The 19,684-nt window shown below is 43.0% G+C and overlaps 1 protein-coding gene across 6 annotated transcripts in view; it reads left to right on the top strand.

The window, feature by feature from the left end:
* Nucleotides 1-19,684, top strand: part of zfhx3b (zinc finger homeobox 3b) — a 418,235-nt gene that overhangs the window by 11,425 nt on the left and 387,126 nt on the right. For 5 of the 6 annotated variants that reach the window (XM_061813996.1, XM_061813993.1, XM_061813994.1 and 2 more), the window contains exon 2: nucleotides 11,199-11,327. The gene's annotated coding sequence lies outside the window, so the exon portion shown is untranslated. Of the gene's footprint in view, nucleotides 1-2,850; nucleotides 2,891-11,198; nucleotides 11,328-19,684 lie in introns of those variants that run through there. The other variant, XM_061813997.1, reaches the window with a different exon arrangement.

The following is a 19,684-nucleotide window of genomic DNA, read 5'->3' as shown; positions in this document are numbered from 1 at the left end:
CCGAACGGGACAACCCGAAAGGAAAAGAATACTGTCGGTGCGATGCACTCTTTTTGTCATCTTTACAGTTACAAGTGTGTCTGGTCGCATTTGAGTTGACCAGATCAACTCCGAACAAAGTAAAAAAAAAAAAAAAAAGTGGTATTGGGATATAATATTTTATTGCAGTAGTCTGAAATCGTGCAATGACGAAAGAGGACGTTTGTTTTGTAGTCTGATCCACGGATTACGTGTTGTCTCCGAGCAGTCTTGTCTTTCCCATGCACGTGAAAAGGCTAAAAATAAACTCGCTTTTGTGTTTATATATTGTTTGGAAATGTCTGAAGAGAAGCTTGGTGGCGCATCTGGTTAGAGTTTTGGCCTCACAGTTGTGAGGACCGGGGTCTGAATCCCGGCCCTGCCTTGTGTGGAGTTTGCATGTTCTCCCCCGGCCTGCGTGGGCTTCCTCCGGGTACTCCGGTTTCCTCCCACATCTCAAACACATGCATTCATTGGAGACTCTAAATTGCCCCTAGGTGTGATTGTGAGTGCAGCTGTTTGTCTCCATCTGCCTGCGATTGGCTGGCAAACCAGTTCAGGGTGTACCCCGCCTCCTGCCCGTTGACAGCTGGGATAGGCTCCAGCACTTCCCATGACCCTCGTGAGGATAAGTGGCTCAGAAAATGGATGGATAGAATATCTGAAGTTGCACATTCCTCTCTTTTTGATATTGTCTGAGTTAAAAAGAAAAAAATCTGATGTTATTGAGTACTTATTTTTTTCACTGTGTTCGTCCTCTTCCTCAAGTTTGGATGACTTTAAAAAAACAAACAAACTTCTATTTTAGTTAAATTCTAAAATACACTTACTCTTACGTAAGTACAATTTTGGCTACAGTACACTCATGTCAGATGAGACGTGCACTCCACCTTGTACTGTACAGTACGGTGATCATTAAATGGCAAGTGACCAGTAATGTAATTCTTCCACATCGTGCGTATCGGAAGTGCAATTAAACGCGTCTAGTTTTACCACATGCACCTAATTGCGACAATGATGTGCTGTATTCTCATTCATTTTATGACTCAGTCAAAATGGACATACCCTCCATGTTTACAGCTGAACTCTCCCCAGAAATATAAATTCTCCATGGAAAGCGCATCCCCGACGAATATGCTCTGTGCAATGTACACTGTCAAAAATATCTATGACCTCTCTGTCTTGTTTTACTGTTGCCATTAACATCTCAGACACCTGCCCTTGACATTTTGAAGAGCACAATTATTCCTTATAGTCTGTTAAGAGGTTGTAAATTTATGATCGGGACTATGTAATATATTATCTCCTTTCACGCGCAAAGATTTGAGTGCGAAATGAGAGGAATCTTGCCCTTTTGTTTGAATTCCAATTTAGCCCCAAATGAAGGGCACCTTGTTGAAAAAAGGCAATCCAAGGGCTGTAATCTAGTAATTTGCAGCCACTTTAGTTTAAAATAACAGCAGTGATACGACGATACCTTGTAATTTAGCCAATAGCATGACTACAACATCCGTGATCGCCGATGGATAATCGTGGCAAACTGTCTTGAATAGCTCACGTCTAATCCCTTTTGTCATTTATTTTTTGCTCCATCGATGAAAATATGATAACAGTTTGACAGCTTTTACCATCACAAACTATACATCATTACCTGAATAGCATAATGGGCCAAGAGTCATTCTTGAATGTTTTGGGGAAAAAAAACAAAAAATCAAATTCAGCAAGTAACCCAGCTGCCTCGATTTAACCTTTACAGCAAAAACAAATGAAGGAAAAACATTTTTTTTTGTAAGAGCATTCATGTTGTTTATTGATATTGTAAAAGCAAGTTAAAAATTACTGCGAGGCAATACAATCGATTTGGTTTTAATCATCCGAGTAATTTTGTTACCACTTCATTCATAACTGTCAAAAGCGTAAGGAAAATCCTGTATGTTTTTACATCAAATCTAGATTGTAAAAATAGAATAAAACTGACTCTATTGCGCAAATGTGTTCTTCTAAAAGCTCTTATATAATGTTCGCATTTCAACTCATGTCTTGTAGTTTTCGAGGTTGTCACGAGACCTTTGACTGAAGTTCAAAGCTGCCAATTTGGTAACTTGATTCCGTTCTCAAGGTTCCACTTGAAGTCACCAGCGAGCACGGCCGTTGGAACAATTCAAAGCCTCTAGCCGAGCCTCTGAAGTTTTCCACTCATGCTCAGCGTGTAGTCAAATTGCTAACACTTTTATGTCTGTCTGTCAGTCAAACTTCATAATGTTCTCATTTCTTCCTCGGCTGACAGAAGTGCCTCTTAATTAAATTATAGAGGAGGAATAACCAGAGTTCAGAATGCCAATTTGTGTCCCAGACGGTGTAAAATCTGCTTTTCCACTGGTGCCAAACGGAGCAAGCGGGTGCAGAAAAAGGTCCTCAGGCGACGAGGAGTCGACTGGTCCTTAAGTTTCTTTTTCTTTCAACTCCCCTCCACCATTGCTAGTTGTCTGTAAGAAGTGTGTGGTGATAAATATAGATGTTTCTCATCAAACTTTAAAGTCCAGGGTGCAATTTTACCATACTAATCTTCATGTAGCTGTTGTATTATCAAACTAGGATCTTGACTAACTTCATGTAAATGATTGAAATTATTTCACGTTTCCATCATAAGGATTTTAAACTGAATAAATATGAGAGTTGTTTGGTAATTGGAGATTTCCTGAAGTCATCCAGACCCCTGTGTTCACACAGTCTGTGTGTGCCTCAAGTAGTTAGCTAGGCAAGTGCTGCATAAATGCAGTGTAACTACTGGTAACACTTTACAATGCTAAGTCGTTTTTTTTTTTTTTTTGAAGGATACAGGCAATGAAAACAGCAAAGTGAGCAGATGCAGGTAATTCAAGCCAGGTCGCAAACGGCCAGGGATTCAAAGTAAACATGGAACGTTTCCACCGTCAACAACGTTTACAAATGCAGGAGAAGGAAGCTACCGGATTTGCGAAGAATGTGCAGCGGGGCTGGAAAGCATAGAAGCGTGAAGCTGGCAGATGTTGGAAATTAAACACACGCGGTATGCGGCTAACGGGGTTGTTGGCTTATTATTCTGAGGGCAGGCCCTGCAGTTCTTGAGGACAGCTGTTCAAGGTTAATGCTTGCAGGTTTTCATCTAGCCAAATTTATTTTAATGGATTTTCTTCAGGGGAAACTGAGCCTTAGTGTTGGTGCATATTTTTGTCTTTTTGTTTACAAGGGTTAGCGTGCAGCATGCTTGACCACTTACAACTGATGACAAAAGGGAAAACTGGTAAATAGATTTACTTGGACGCCGCAATCTGTTTTCAGACATAACGGCATCATACTTAGAAATTACCTTGAAGAAGCTTGAGCACAGGAGTGGCAGCTTGGGCTTATTCAGTTTGTTCTGTATGTCTACTAAAGCCAAATGAGCAGTTTTTAGTGTCAAGGAACCAAGATTTGTTACATGTTTTATGCCAGTAGGCATACTGGGGGATATGTAATTGAAACATGAAGGAACTCACATTTAACTTTCGTCTGTTGAATTTAATAATTTTGGGGTGAAATCTGGCAGCTGTTTAGTTTCCAAGACACACGTACATGTAATTCAATCGCCCTTTTAAAACAAAGTCTACGGTCCTTGTCAGAATGAGAGATGTACTGTACATATTATTTATATTTGTGGTTTCTAAAAGTACTGAAGTCAGGGCGTCAGGAAAAAACTGCAAAGCTTGGATCATGTGTGATATCCCTGAACCAAATATCATTTATTAACATGTATTGAAGCTATTTATTTGTGAATTTTTCGTGAAGTATTGTTGGTACAGACTTTTCCTCTTTTTGGTCTCATGTCTAAGTATTTCCTAACTCATCTGTCAAATCACCTTTCCCTATTGAAATGAATGGAAATGCCATTAACCTGTTCCAGCCCTCCCCTATAAAAAATCCATATCTTTTTAAAAAGAAAAATTGCACTATATGATCATGTATTTCATTACCACATTGTTACCGGTAGATACAACCACCAGCGGTAGCACGAGCATGCTAGGCTACGTAACATTTTGTAAGCCGTATCAACATAAATCAAGCAGCCTTACACGAACGTCCTCGCCTGTCCTGAGCACCGATGGCCACGAACGCACATTTTTTTTCCCCCCATTTTCTGCTTATAACACAGTCAGCGCGACCGTGTGTATCCGGTCGCATTTGAGTTGACCAGATAAAGCCCGAACTTCGTATAAAACGGGATGCGGCAGTAGTCCGACATCGTGCAATCGCGAGCGTAAATTTGTCTTTTTGTCTGATCTGCGCAATACGCGCCGTTTTGTCTTTCCTTTGGTGCCGGCATTTTTATTTTAAATAACTTTATTGGTCATCAGATATTTATAGTACTCCGTCAAAAGACACACACCCAAAAAAAGTATAAATGCAATTATATAAAAATAAACCAGGTTTTGGATTCAGATATACTATGCATGATGCCGATCAATGATGTCATTGATGGGATGGGCGAATTGCGAGATTAAAACCAATTAGCCGATCAGCAAAAAATGCCAATTACTGGCCAATTCCGATCAGGACGATATAAATGGTGTAAAGTCTACTTTAAAGAGACATGCTCCCCTAGGCCCATTGTTATATTGTTCTTCTACATGTGCTGCTTCACATTTTGTCTTCCAAGTCAATGCAAGTAAATCATCTGAACGACTGCTCATATCTCAAAGCACCACAGTACCGTAGATACTTGTTCTCAGTATTGTGACGCAGAAGTACACACACAGAAAATGGTTTCTCACATTTAGGATATGCTTGTAGTGTCTTCTGCAGCACATGTGACGTAAAGCGGTCATAGGAGGTGTGTCCCTGTGTTCACCCCACTCATCTGGTGGTTTATTACTTAATTCCAACTGTCACCCCCGATCAGGCTTCAAAGTGAATGTTGCCAGCTGCTTTTCTCGACTCCTAATTTCTTCAATAAATAAGATTCGTTCATTCCCTTGTCATTCTCTCGTTCTGTCTGCCTCCACCTTAAATGAGAGGTGCAGCTCCTTAGCGCACCACTTTCAAGTATTTGAAGACTGAGTCCCCCAGTGTACATCTACCTGCGAGAGCGGGAGTTCATGCTTGTGATTCTGGCCTTCTTGTATACATTTGGTATGAACAGGTTTAGATGTGATGGATATTACGAGGCACGTTCCCCTGGACTGCTCTCCTGTGGATTCAGAGATAAGGAGGAACATATCATGAATCTCGTTCTAAATCACATCGAAATGCAGAGCAAGTAGAATAAGGGGAACAGCCAAATCCCTGTTTTAAAGGAGGAGAGGATTATTATTATTATTATTCCCCCCCCCCTCCGCAGGTAGGGGTATGTTTGACAAAGTTGAAGCCCTCCTTGTCCCCAGTGTTGGGCTAGCCTAGCATCATTAGCTGAAGTTTTTGAAGTGTTAGGCCTTTTGATGTTCCAATGTTCTCTTCGGGCTAGCTGGCCCGGAGGATTTTTAATGTCACTCCTACAAATTCCCAGTGAGGAATGATTTGAACTGAGCATCTGTCAAAGAAACAGCCATTTAAATACATTGGTCACGGTTAAAGAGGCATAAAATGAGGCCAGATTAGACGGCGCACCTTTCTATGAAGGCTGCGTCTGCTGCAGTCGGGGCCGACCTGGGGCACAGCGACCCAGCCGGGCTGTCCTTGCACCTAATTCGAGTATCTGACGCCAATGAATTTTAAACTCCCTCCTGCCTGCATCGCGCCTCACTCAGCTAATTAACGTCAAGTATTATACTGTAAATTTGAATGATTATTATTATTCGGGACACTATATGCAGTACATATACAGTACTCTCCAAATATTTGGGACTTTGGTGTGAAATTTCAGGATGGATGTAAAGTGAACTATGACCTTTACACGTTAACTTAATTTGATCTTCTCTGAAGTTTTGAATGCATGTCCAACTTTTCAATAATTCAAGCCTTTTCGGACAACTTGCTGTGTAACAAAGAGCCCAATGGCAAACATATTCCCTTCGAGGTCTTTTTAGTATGTTATCAATAAAAAAAAAAAAAAAAAAACAGCACCCGTTATGGACCCATCTGTTTTTTCACCACAAAACATGATTTTGACGTATATGGCTTTCTGTCACTCCCGCCATGAATATCCTCTCGAGGAATTTGTTTTCGACAAGAAGCAGGAAGTGACATTGGAGGCAGTAGCACACTCAAGCAGACTCGTTTGTTTCCATTAGTTTTACCTGCGGGAAGATAGCTCGTTGTTCCTTCGTGTTAGCCAAAATGCCGGCTTTGTTGCAGTGCTGGATATTGCTCGAACAGGATGGATTCGCTCTTCATACTTTTCCAAAACATCCGGTTCGTCATGAAAAATGGATTGCACGGGTCCAAATGACAAGAGCTTTGTGTGTTCCAAATGACAGGTAGGTGTGTATACAGCTACGAATAGTGGGGGGATGGGGACGTGATCCGTGAGTAAGGGTTGCTAAATGTGTCGATGTGTGCATTGAAAAGCTTCCGTGCAGCAGCCGCTGAAGGACTGCCTCCGCAGGCCTTATGAATCTCCACTGGTCTTATCGACCGACTCGGCCTTGTCGGCCGGGGTGGCTCGTTGTGGCGCCGGGCCGCGGTGGCTCGTCCGTCGAAGTGGATCGGATGGGGGAGGCGGTTTGGCCGTCGTCGCTCGCGGGTTGCATTGTTTTCATCACCGTGGAGGTGGATCGGACGTGGTTCGGCCGTGATCCGCATATCATCTAAATATAGCTCGAAACAATAGGGTAATATTGCCCCAGTAACTTCACTCGGTTGCGAGATGTTCTCGTCTTCGAAAAGAGCTTTCGTGTAAGAATGGGCGTGTTCGTTTCCCACAGTAGGGGCCACAGCTTGTTTTCAATGGCGAATGTCCAGGGTGACGTCACGGCGACCACTTGTATGTCGAATGACACTTCCGCAACTCTGCGCATTCATGATGTGCTCTCCGCTCATATTTATATTTTAGTATAAACATTGAAGTGAATAATGTTATGTATTTTTCAATTCAATATCCATTTTAGAATGTTTATAGGGATGACACTTGACCTTTAAGTATCCCCTTAAAACATTGCTGTGGTTTATCCACGAGGGTGTGCATGAAGACCTTTATTAGTCTGCCTTGGATTGTGCTATAACTCAATCAGAAACAAATTTGTTTGTTGCAGATGTTTCTGTGCTAGAAACTGCTAAATGCAGCCCTATGGGGGCACAAACCAGTGCAATCTGTAGGCCGGTCCCAAGCCCGGATAAATGCAGAGGGTTGCGTCAGGAAGGGCATCCGGCGTAAAAACTGTGCCAAACAAATATGAGCGTTCATCTAAAGAATCCCATACCGGATCGGTCGTGGCCCGGGTTAACAACGCCCGCCCCCGGCACTGCTAACCTGCAGGGCGTCGGTGGAAATTCAGCTACTGTGGGTCGAAGACAAAGAAGAGGAGGAAACCGGACCCAGCGTCAGAAGAAAAAGAGGAATGCACAGAGCCTACAACTGAGTGTAGGGACTTTGAATGTTGGGACTATGACAGGAAAAGCTCAGGAGTTGGTTGACATGATGATTAGGAGAAAGGTTGATATTCTGTGCATCCAAGAGAGCAGGTGGAAAGGTAGTAAGGCTAGAAGTTTGGGAGCAGGGTTTAAATTATTCTACCACGGAGTAGATGGGAAGAGAAATGGAGTAGGGGTTATTTTAAAGGAAGAGCTGGCTAAGAATGTCTTGGAGGTGAAAAGAGTATCAGATCGAGTGATGAGACTAAAATTTGAAATTGAGGGTGTTATGTATAATGTGGTTAGCGGCTATGCACCACAGGTAGGATGTGACCTAGAGTTAAAAGAGAAATTCTGGAAGGAACTAGATGAAGTAGTTCTGAGCATCCCAGACAGCGAGAGAGTTGTGATTGGTGCAGATTGTAATGGACATATTGGTAAAGGAAACAGGGGCGATGAAGAAGTGATGGGTAAGTACGGCATCCAGGAAAGGAACTTTGAAGGGCAGATGGTGGTGGACTTTGCAAAAAGGATGGAGATGGCTGTAGTGAACACTTATTTCCAGAAGAGGGAGGAACATATAGTGACCTACAAGAGCGGAGGTAGAACCACGCAGGTAGATTATATTTTGTGCAGACGATGTAATCTGAAGGAGGTTACTGACTGTAAAGTAGTGGTAGGGGAGAGTGTAGCTCGACAGCATAGGATGGTAGGATGATTCTGGTGGTGGGTAGGAAGATTAAGAAGACAAAGGTAGAGCAGAGAACCATGTGGTGGAAGCTGAGAAAGGAAGAATGTTGTGCGGCCTTCCGGAAAGAGGTGAGACAGGCTCTCGATGGACAACCGAAGCTCCCGGAAGACTGGACGACGACAGCCAAGGTGATCAGAGAGACAGGCAGGAGAGTACTTGGTGTGTCATCTGGTAGGAAAGGGGAGAAGGAGACTTGGTGGTGGAACCCCATAATACAGGGAGTCATACAAGGAAAGAGATTAGCGAAGAAGAAGTGGGATACTGAGAGGACTGAGGAGAGGCGAAAGGAGTACATCGAGATGCGACGTAGGGCAAAGGTAGAGGTGGCAAAGCCTAAACAAGAGGCATATGAAGACATGTACACCAGGTTGGACACGAAAGAAGGAGAAAAGGATCTCTACAGGTTGGCCAGACAGAGGGATAGAGATGGGAAGGATGTGCAGAAGGTAAGGGTGATTAAGGATAGAGATGGAAATGTGTTGACTGGTGCCGGTAGTGTGCTAAATAGATGGAAAGAATACTTTGAGAAGTTGATGAATGAAGAAAATGAGAGAGAAGGAAGAGTTGAAGAGGCAAGAGTGAAGGACCAGGAAGTGGAAATGATTACCAAGGGGGAAGTCAGAAAGGCACTACAAAGGATGAAAAATGGAAAGGCAGTTGGTCCTGATGACATACCGGTAGAGGTATGGAAGCAATTTGGAGAGATGGCTGTGGAGTTTTTGACCAACTTATTCAACAGAATACTAGCGGGCGAAAAGATGCCTGAAGAATGGAGGAAAAGTGTTCTAGTTCCCATTTTTAAGAACAAAGGGGATGTTCAGAGCTGTGGGAACTATAGAGGAATAAAGTTGATGAGCCACACAATGAAGTTATGGGAAAGAGTAGTGGAGGCTAGACTCAGGACAGAAGTATCTGCGAGCAACAGTATGGTTTCATGCCTAGAAAGAGTACCACAGATGCATTATTTGCCTTGAGGATGCTCGTGGAAAAGTATAGAGAAAGTCAGAAGGAGCTACATTGTGTCTTTGTGGATCTAGAGAAAGCCTATGACAGAGTACCAAGAGAGGAACTGTGGTACTGCATGCGTAAGTCTGGTGTGGCAGAGAAGTGTGTTAAAATAGTACAGGACATGTATGATGGCAGCAGAACAATGGTGAGGTGTGCCTTAGGTGTGACAGAGGAATTTAAGGTGGAGGTGGGACTGCATCAGGGATCAGCTCTGAGCCCCTTCCTGTTTGCAGTGGTAATGGATAGGCTGACAGATGAGGTTAGACTGGAATCCCCTTGGACCATGATGTTCGCAGATAATATTGTCATATGCAGTGAAAGCAGGGAGCATGCAGAGGAACAATTGGAAAGATGGAGACATGCACTGGAAAGGAGAGGAATGAAGATTAGCCGAAGTAAAACAGAATATATGTGCGTGAATGAGAAAAGTAGAGGGGGAAGAGTGAGGCTACAGGGAGAAGAGATAGCGAGGGTGGACGACTTCAAATACTTGGGGTCAACAATACAGAGCAATGGAGAGTGTGGTCAGGAAGTGAAGAAACGGGTCCAAGCGGGTTGGAACAGCTGGCGAAAGGTGTCTGGTGTGTTATGTGACAGAAGAGTGTCTGCTAGGATGAAGGGCAAAGTTTACAAAACAGTGGTGAGGCCGGCCATGATGTACGGATTAGAGACGGTGGCACTGAAGAGACAACAGGAAGCAGAACTGGAGGTGGCAGAAATGAAGATGTTGAGGTTCTCGCTTGGAGTGACCAGGTTGGATAGGATTAGAAATGAGCTCATTAGAGGGACAGCCAAAGTTGGATGTTTTGGAGACAAGATTCGAGAGAGCAGACTACGATGGTTTGGACATGTCCAGAGACAAGCGAGAGAGGGAGTATATTTGTAAAAGGGTCCAGAGGATGGAGCTGCCAGGCAAAAGAGCGAGAGGAAGACCAAAGAGAAGGTTTATGGATGTGGTGAGGGAAGACATGAGGGCAGTTGGGGTTAGAGAGGAAGATGCAGGAGATAGGCTAAGATGGCAAAAGATGACACGCTGTGGCGACCCCTAACGGGACAAGCTGAAAGGAAAAGAAGAAGATGTTTCTGTGCTAGGAGTTGCAGTACGTAATATACCGTCCTTATCCTACACACACAGCAATTTTAAGTATAATAATATTGTGTTATGTATGATTATCTGCTACGTTATGCCTGTTGTCTTAAGTTCAAACAAGGCTGTTCAAGAATAATACAGGCCCAGATAAAATTCCATCCGGTATCCATCACATTTGCCTTTGATGTTTACCTTTGTTTTAATAGATAGAATCTATAACTTCTCAGTTTTTAAAGGATTTCAGTGTTAGTTCTCACTAAGAAAGACAGGTCACGTGTGTGTGTGTGTGTATGTTTTGAAGGTAAATAAACAAATTTTTCACATTTTTTGTCCTGCCATAACTTTGAGGAGGGGGACCTTTCAGTGGAATGATTTGCTCTGTTTTCATGTTATAAATTATTCAGATTTCATAGCCCTTCCCCTATCTTTTTTCTTTTTTAAATCAGGTAGCAGTGTTTTGAAAACAGTGTCTCAACTTCTGACGGATGATGACCAAAACTGTAAAATTGTTCAATAAAATAGAGCCTCAGTGTTTATCCTCTAAAATTGCTTAAGGGAAAGCTAACAAAATAATTAAAATTCACTGGAAATATATTAAAAAAATGTGTGTGCTTTGTATAATATTTTCCTTTTTTGTGGGTTTCTATAAATCAGACAGATTATGGCAAAACTTTATCGATTGCTTTAACACAAGTCGGTGGGTCTCCGGAGTGCCTGGCCAGCAATCAAATTTGAAACTACACAACTAAGAAAATATTTTGTTAGATGCCTGTTCTCTGAAAAGCAACCTGTTCTGTACTTTGCCAGGTTGTGACGTAACAACATGTCAAATTTACATAATGCTGCCTCCACACCGAATTTCTGCGCCTTTGACCTGGACAACAGTCGCAGGTCAACCGCTTCGCTACAAGAATGTATCCATGTCCAAGCCAAAAGGTAAGCGGAACTGCAGAATTAGTACAGATGAGAATTTATCTAATAATGAGCACCTGATAAGTGGCATAAACTTTACTTTTGGCAAAGTTGTTTGGGTGGAATAACTGGTATTTGTATTTGCCAATTTGTCCCCTGCATGCACCATATGTACAGCTCTGCACACTAATTGATTATTAAAGCATAATTCAGCAGTTTGACGATGAAGTGCTACCCCTACAAGTAAAAATATAATCAAATCTTCACGGGAACTCGCTTTTCTCGACACTCTGGGCTCGTGGTAGCTGTTATATGCTAGCTCTGCCCTCCATCATCAGGACTATGTAAGCATAGTCCATTTATTTTGACCAAAAAAGTCAGACGTGAATAAAAAATAAAATTTCTGAAACAATATTGATTAACACATGTATGATATTTCATATAAGGTCTTGTTCACTCAGATATCAGTCTAGGTAAATGTGGTTCCTTGTCTTCAATTTCGTGTGAATCTGTTGTAAATGGGGAACTCACAGTGGAATATTCTTCGTGATTCATTTGTCTGCACGTAAAAGTTTTTTTTTTTTTTTTTTCGTGACTTACCTTAATCTTAAACTCTAACATTTTCAATGATCGTTTTTTTTTCCCCTCTAACAACTTTTCTTTGGTACTTGTAAGATGTATGTGATGGCACTTGCTCCTCTTGGGATGTAATGTGATCGTGTGTTCAGTTAAGCAAGTTACTTTTTTTTGGGGGGGGGGGTTGCTTCTATTTGATTAAAATAACTAACGGCACCAGGAAGGTACGGGCTGAGGTGACCGAAGAATATGTGGCCCACTGGTCTTGTGCTGAGCATCATTTCTACCACTTGCTCATTGTATCTGTCATTACACGAAGAGAGAGTTTGGCTGTGAAAAATAGGAGATTTTTGTACTTCCTGGATGAAATAGAGGTGCACAAAGCGTAAGAGATAGCCCTCTTTGTGACAGCCACATGGGAGATGGCGGAAATGGAGGAGGAGGTGAAAGGCCAGGTGTCTGTGAGAGAATTTAATTAGGAAGACTGCAAGCCTTGTCCTCTGCAAAGTTGCTCCAGGCTTCCGTTAATTGCCCCATTTCTTCAAGTACCCTCCCCTCGAGTTAATTAGCATTCATTTTCTGCAAAGAATTGAATGCTAATTCTACCTCCAGCAATTTCCCCTCCGTTCAACCCAAATCTTGTCGCAGTTGAAGTCAGAAGCAGAGTATCAATTAATGAAGTTGTTAGAATGCACGGCAACACCACAGCAGAAACCCTGATAATTCATGTAATAGATGAAAAGTCAAATGTTTTTTTCCCCCAATATACAGTACTGTATATAAATGATAGACTCCTATAAATTCAACACGACAATTCCAATCGGAGGCAGAGGGTATGCCCGCTCAAGTGCAGACTTTCCGCTCTGCAGTTTAACATGCGGTTGGTGGGAATTGTTAAATCACAGGGGAAACACTCTGTTGGTTGGATTACGAAAGAATTTGCCCTTCATTTTTCTCATCATATTTTTATAGCCGAGTTAAGACCAGTGTTCCAATGTTCGATCCCGACTACCTGTCATTGGTAGTCTGCTACATGATTGTGTGTATGATAGCTGAAAGTCAGGGCGCACGCAGTTTTCATATACTCAGCTTTACTAAACTTGCATTTTACATTGTTTAAAAAAACATGGCAGCCTTTCTGAAACGGATCTGCAGCCTGGCAACAACTTTTCATTGTAGCTGACCATCGGCCGCTAGTTTTGCGCTGCTGAACAGCGTCGCAGCAGCCAATCAAAAATACACAAGCTTTCACAGTGGTTTACCAGAATACATGGAGTCCTCGCTCTACATCTGATATCTGTTCCTACAGTAGCGACTTAACTTAAATTTCGACTGAGGTCGGATTCCACCATTAAAGTCAGAATTTACATCAAAATAATTTGTATAAACAAGATGATGTACTTGGCATTACTGCTGAGAGGTGGATGGAGAAGAAGAAGGGGAGGCTGTGCTTAGCTATTGCGGAGCAACATGGTTCTCAACTCTCTCCATCTCGACAAGTATCAAAGAACCTTGTTTTGTGATCATTGTATCCGACATGGGGACAGAACCCTTCACTTGCGCTAAAATACGAGCTTTGTCACCACGGTCGACCCACTGAAGCCTTGATGGTGTTCGCGTCTCTTTCTCCAAACTTTTTATGATCTTGAGCTTCATTTCCATGGTAATGGATTTTCTTTTGGCTGCAGAAGCATTGCTAAAAGACACAGCTTTCTTCTTTGGGGCAAAAATGTCTGAAAATGAGGGCGAAAAATGGGAAGATACTCCCGGCACACGAACATGCATTAGCCAGGCAAAAATGGCGGGCGGGGGACGGGCGTTGTAAAGTCGAAACGTCTTAGTTCGAGACCGTCTTAACCCTGAGGACTCCCTGTACTTAATTCGATCCATAATGTTATATCTACCTGTGGCTAGAAAGCAAATTGCTGATACATTGTGATACGACACATTATCTTGTATTTGGAGCCTTAAACCCAGTACAGGGTCATAGTTTTTCCATTGCAGCACATTGGTAGATGTGACCCTCAGCTGCGTTGCCTTGTGTGAGCCTCGTCTTACATGAACTGTGAATTCAGGTTATGCACTTTGACAAAAGGTTTGTCAGTAGCCTCTTTAACAGAGAGATTCCGCAAAGTCATCCCATGACATCCGAAATTCATCTGCCTGAGCTTCAGTGACACAGGATCATCCCACTGTCAGATAATTCGATGCATGATGCCGTCAAAGCCAGTATCTGGCGTGACAAATAAAGTAATTGCCAGACAGCAACATTTGCTTTCAACAAAATGGGCCAAGAGAAGGTCTGAAGTGTGCCAGGTTTTAAACCTCAAACCTAGTCCCGGCATTGGATTACCTTCTGACACTACCGCTGAAGTCAGAAAAATGCCTTCTGTGTCTGTGCTTTCTACATTGAACAGTGACATGTGAAGAGGGGGAAAAAGTATTCGAACGCCAGCTTGTACAAGCATTTTAAAATAGAGCTAATATTCCTTCTGCCTTCGGATTGACGCTAGATGTATGTCAGAAAATGCAGCATAGTGTATATGCCAACTTTGGTGTCCCTGTTTTTTTGTGCCAGTATTTTTGCTGACCCCCCCGCATGCTTCACTTGTGAATGGACTCCATACCTGCTGTTTTAAAGGTTGAATTTTGAGCTCGGAAGCTGACTCCCGTGGATGCCCACCCCCTTCGTCCCCTTTGATAGACTGTTGAAACCATTGATCTAATTTTGAAAGCTTCTAATTCTTCCCCTGCATCCTTTCCTTTATGTGTGCTGCAGCGCAAACCTAATTTCCCTTTGCCTCATGCAGTGGCTCGCCCTGCAAGGTGGGAAGATAGAGTGAATATATAAATAAAGAAATACAAGGAACAGGTCCCTCACAGCGGCACGGTGAGTTTTATAGACCGGATCAATTAAATTTGTTGTATTTGCAACGATGGGGGCTTCGTAACTCAATAAGAAGTAATGTAGCTGAAAAGGCCTCTCGCAGCGCAGCAGCCAATCGGCGACTCGAGGGTTACCGTGGGAGTATTAACATGCAGGGACTTCAGAGGCATAAAACGAGTCCAGCCCAATTAGAATCGAGAGCGGCCCAGAAAGCGGAGATGTGGGTGGGCATCGCCGGCCGCCGGGTCCCACCGCGAGGGCGAGCGGCACAGAGGATGTCACAGCTGTGGTGTTGGCTTGTAGTTTTATAAGTAAGGACGGTCGTACCCTTTCTCTTTCCACATGAACACAGTTGACAATCTATGTTGTCCATGTACTAAAACTTGTTTGAAGGCTATGATTGTCCATTCTTTATAGCAATGAAATAACTTTTTGTGGGTCACACACAGTCTGATCTACAAGGTTATGTTCTTGACTAGTTTGTCAAACCGGCCTTTGATTGAAACCTAATGTATCAGCGAAACCACAATGTGCAAAGTTTTTCGGACGTTTTCAGAAAATGACATTTGTGAGTGACTGATAACGTGTGCGGCTGCACCGCTTGATCATCTCCGTTACATTGTGTTTATTTGTTCATTAAATCATCTAAAATTGAGAGTGCCCCTACTAAGTTTCCAACCACGGTATTGAGTGACATGTTTATAGATCAATTTCATGTCAACTTCCTGTATTCTCCACCTTCGCTCCTGTGTTGATGAATAATGTGATAATCAAATTTTATCGAGTATAATATGCCTTCTTACGTAGCTTGAATTAGGTTAAGAAGGGTTGTCCAACTCATTTTTGTCGCAGGCCACATTATAGGTATGATTTTCCTCAGAGGGCTGTTATGACTTTGAAACCATAGAAATGATTCCTTGCCTCATCATAAAATCGGATAAGTACATAGTTTTGAAATCAGAAGTAAAGTATAATTGTTCAACATTATTCAAATTACGGTGAAAAGGCATTTGCTAACAAAAATAATGCTTGCAGTGTCTCATCACTGTTTCTTAATTTTTTATGTATGAGTTTGAATTTTTGGTACACATTTTAGCAAGGGGCATGGCTGGTAAAGCGTTGGCCGCCTGTGCAGAGTTTGCATGTTCTTATTACGTGCCTGCGTGGGTTTTCTCTGGGCACTCCGGTGTGCTCCCACATCCCAAAAACATGGAACATTAATTGGACACACTAAATTGCCCCTAGGTGTGATTGTGAGTGCGGTTGTTTGTCTCGATGTGCCCTGCGATTGGCTGGCGACAATTCAGGGTGTACCCCGTCTTCTTCCCGTTGACAGCTGGGATAGGCTCCAGTACTCCCCGCGACCCTCGTGAGGATAAGTGGAAGAGAAAATGGATGGATGGATGGAGATTAGCAAGGGTCATGGAAGTTAATGCATACGATTTGCTTTTGTGGGCCACATAAAATAATGGGGTGGCCTGGATGTGGCCCTTGGGCCTTGGCTTTGACACCTGTGAGTTTCCTCAGCCTAGATGCGCACTTGATTTCATTAAGAGGGGGTATTGGACCAAATTTGGCTCATATTCATTATCATAACCAGCCCCATGCAATAATTCTCCAAAAATAAACTGATACTGTACTTAATATGTGCATGTATTGTATGTGTGTATCAGATGTGTCACTTGCAATGTCGGGGAAGGTTGGAAACACAAAGTGCCTCAGGACATTGTAACAATGTCCCTTGTGCCACCAGCTCCCCCCCCCCCCTTCACCCCCCTCGACACAATTACCCACTCATGTCTAATTGGCATTTGAGGCTTCTCTGCTTGATCGACCATGGCCACATCAGCATGAAGTGGCAGGCCAGCGTCAGCCAAGCTGTGATTTAGCTGGTATCACGCTTTGTTACTCTTTGAGCTGCTTACATAATTTGCTGATGTAAATTTGCACTGCCTAATTAACATCGCCAGCCTCTCATTTAATGCGACTAGACGTGGGATGTGTCCGGCGCCTCACACTCCTCTCTGTTTCGCTGACTGGGCTGTCTGTGCAGACTGCCATGCAACTTGCCTGAGCAAATCCAAAGCTGTGCATACTTAAACTTTGTAACTGGTTGTATTGCTGCAAACTTTTCACGAGCAAATTAAAAAAATTAAGTCGTTCTAATCTGTTGCTTGGGGAGTATTGAACTTGAGAATGGTTCAGACTGCGGTGCGTGGACACGAAAAGTGGCTGACTGGTCTCGCTCCCTAGAAGGGCTTTTGTGATATTTGAGGGGACCGTGCTGCAGACAAATAATCATACTCTCAATTAGAATCCCTTTTTCTACTTTATGGTGTGTGCAATGCTTAATAGCCTCTACCCACGGAAGTATCGCTCCATGTCTGCTCACGTATCATTATCCAACCCCATCTCCTGTTTTAATAAACGACAAGCTTCAGGAATATTGATTTGTTAACCTTCAAAGTGGCATCACCTTATGCAGTTATGGGGAAATATGCTCTGAATGTGCGCTGCATAGCTAATGCTTCTCCGCGCTTACACTGCAAGAAAAAGTTCTCAACTTAAACTGCTTTTACAGTTGTTAGTTTGTGATGGATGGCCTTAATTGGTGAGTGCTTGATGCTAAAACAAGGGCTTCGGCTCGGCACTGTGCAAGCCCTAATATGTACCAAGCCGTCCAGTCGCTCAGCCAGTCAGGATATTAGATCAGAATGGCGGTTTGCGATGATGGCAGGGTCAGTGAGCATCTCATTCGCACAAGCCCGCCCAACTCCCTCCCATTGCCGCTCGCCCATTTGCCTCGGTGTCGCACTGCAGGGTAATCAGGACAGTGACACAAAGCCTGCCAGTGGAGGAGCTCTCATTTGTCTTCAGCTTGTGCCTCAGTGAACAAAGAAAAGAAAAAAAAAAAAAAGTTCAAAGGCAGCCAAGTTTGTGTACCTTCATTTGCATCGGATTTACTTTTTATGAATGTTTTATTATGACATCATGATGTAGCGGAACGCCTTATTTATATCTCATAAAAAGGGTTTACCTCATACCTGTCCGACAGTATTCAATGCCATGTTACTGTATTTGTGTGACTGTTAGTAAGGTTTTACAATCTTTGAGGGCATCACTAACAGTCAAGTTGAAAGTTCACTTAAAGGAGAAATCCAGTGCTTTGCATGTGACAGTGTATCCAATAGGTCATGTAATATGTACCCTATTTTGACAATGTGATGGTAAATCCTCTCTCATTTAATCGTGTTTTGAGAAGATTTTTGTCAACAATTAGTCATTTTCAGGGGCTCTGCCATTTTCGCGAGTCACATGATGTACGTGGGCGTATGTGACGTGTACTGTGCAGTTCCAAACGGTCGATTACATGGGAACACCATTATGCCCTGTGCTGATTTCTCGGTTTTATCCTCATCTGATTAACAAATAGCAGTATCGGTTGATCGGGAAGACGGAGGAATTCTTTCATGGAGATCCGAACCTGTGGCTGTAATTGTTAAATATTCGGATGGTTCTTTGGGCGGAATGACACGTAGTCTTACTACTCTGAGGCCTACGCGCGACATAAGTGCGTAAACAAAGGCCCCCGGGAGCTCTGGTCCGGCAGCCATGGATGGTTCTTCGGATGGGAATGATGCAGAGTCTGACGAGCGAGCGCCGGCAGCGGGCCACGAGCCGAGCTTCGGTTGTGGTGGAGGTCTTTAGCCTAGCTTTGGCGTCCGGGGCTAACAGGCTCCGCTGCCTGGAGCTTCGGTGGTGGCGGAGGCCTTTAGCCTAGCTTCGGTGTCCGGGGTGAACAGCCTCCGCCGCCTGGAACCTCGGCTTGCAGCCGCCACCGGAGCTCGTGCGTCAGACTCTGCGTCATTCCCATCCAGAGAACCATCCGCGGCTGCTGGCATGGAGCTCCCCGGGACCTTTGTTTACGTACTTATGTCGCGCGTAGGCCTCCGAGTAGTCAGACTCAGCGTCATTCCGCCCGAAGAACCATCCGAATATTAAACATAAATTACAGCCACAAGTTCACATCTGTACGGACGTATTCCTCAGTCTTCCCGATCAACTGATACTGCTATTTCTTCATCAGATGAGGATAAATCCGAGAAAGCAGCGCTGGGCGTAATGGTGTCCCATGTAATCCAGCGTTTGGAACGGCACGGTACATGTCACATACTCCCACTTAGATCATGTGACTCACAAAAATGGCAGCGCCCCTGAAAATTCGGAATTGTCGATTTATTAAAAAAAAAAAAAAAAAAAAAAACCTCAAAATACTGTTAAATGAGAGAGGAGTTAACATCACATTGTCAAAATAGGGTACATATTACATAGCCTATTGGATACACTGTTCATGCAAGCACTGGATTTCCCCTTTAAATACATTCATCCCAAATTTGCAATTCTTTAAAAAGATCCCTAATTAAAAATGGCTTCCTACAGCCTTTGGAAAAACTCGAGCAATTTCGTACTGGTCATTTTAATTATACAAGCTGTACTTCAATGAAAACACATGAATTACATTTAACTTGATTTTTCTCAACACGGTCGTGAGGACTGGACTTTATAGAGCACTGGTTAAAATGAATTAGAACTCACCAAGGAAAACAGTATTGATTTGATCTTATTATAAATGATTTAGTATTTGTAGACATTCTTGCAAGCACTTCCCCTTTCTTAGGGTGAGTGGTTATCATTTTTTTTCCCCACCTCAAAGTTGCGTGCAGCGTTTCTGCAAAGATTTGATAATAAACAGCAATTCCTCGCGGGCCAGCTTATTGTTGTTTATGTTATGTGAGACGACGTCCTGGAACCCAAAGCAGAAGCGTTTTTTGGGATTGAAGCAGGTGGGTTCTGCACTTCAAAGGCCAAAAGATAATCTTTTAAAAAAAAAAAAAAAAAAAACCCTCTAAAGCCAGGC

The sequence above is a fragment of the Syngnathoides biaculeatus genome, chromosome 3, assembly GCF_019802595.1.
Source record: "Syngnathoides biaculeatus isolate LvHL_M chromosome 3, ASM1980259v1, whole genome shotgun sequence".
NCBI classification, from domain to species: domain Eukaryota; kingdom Metazoa; phylum Chordata; class Actinopteri; order Syngnathiformes; family Syngnathidae; genus Syngnathoides; species Syngnathoides biaculeatus.
This window is presented reverse-complemented; position numbering and strand designations above follow the sequence as displayed.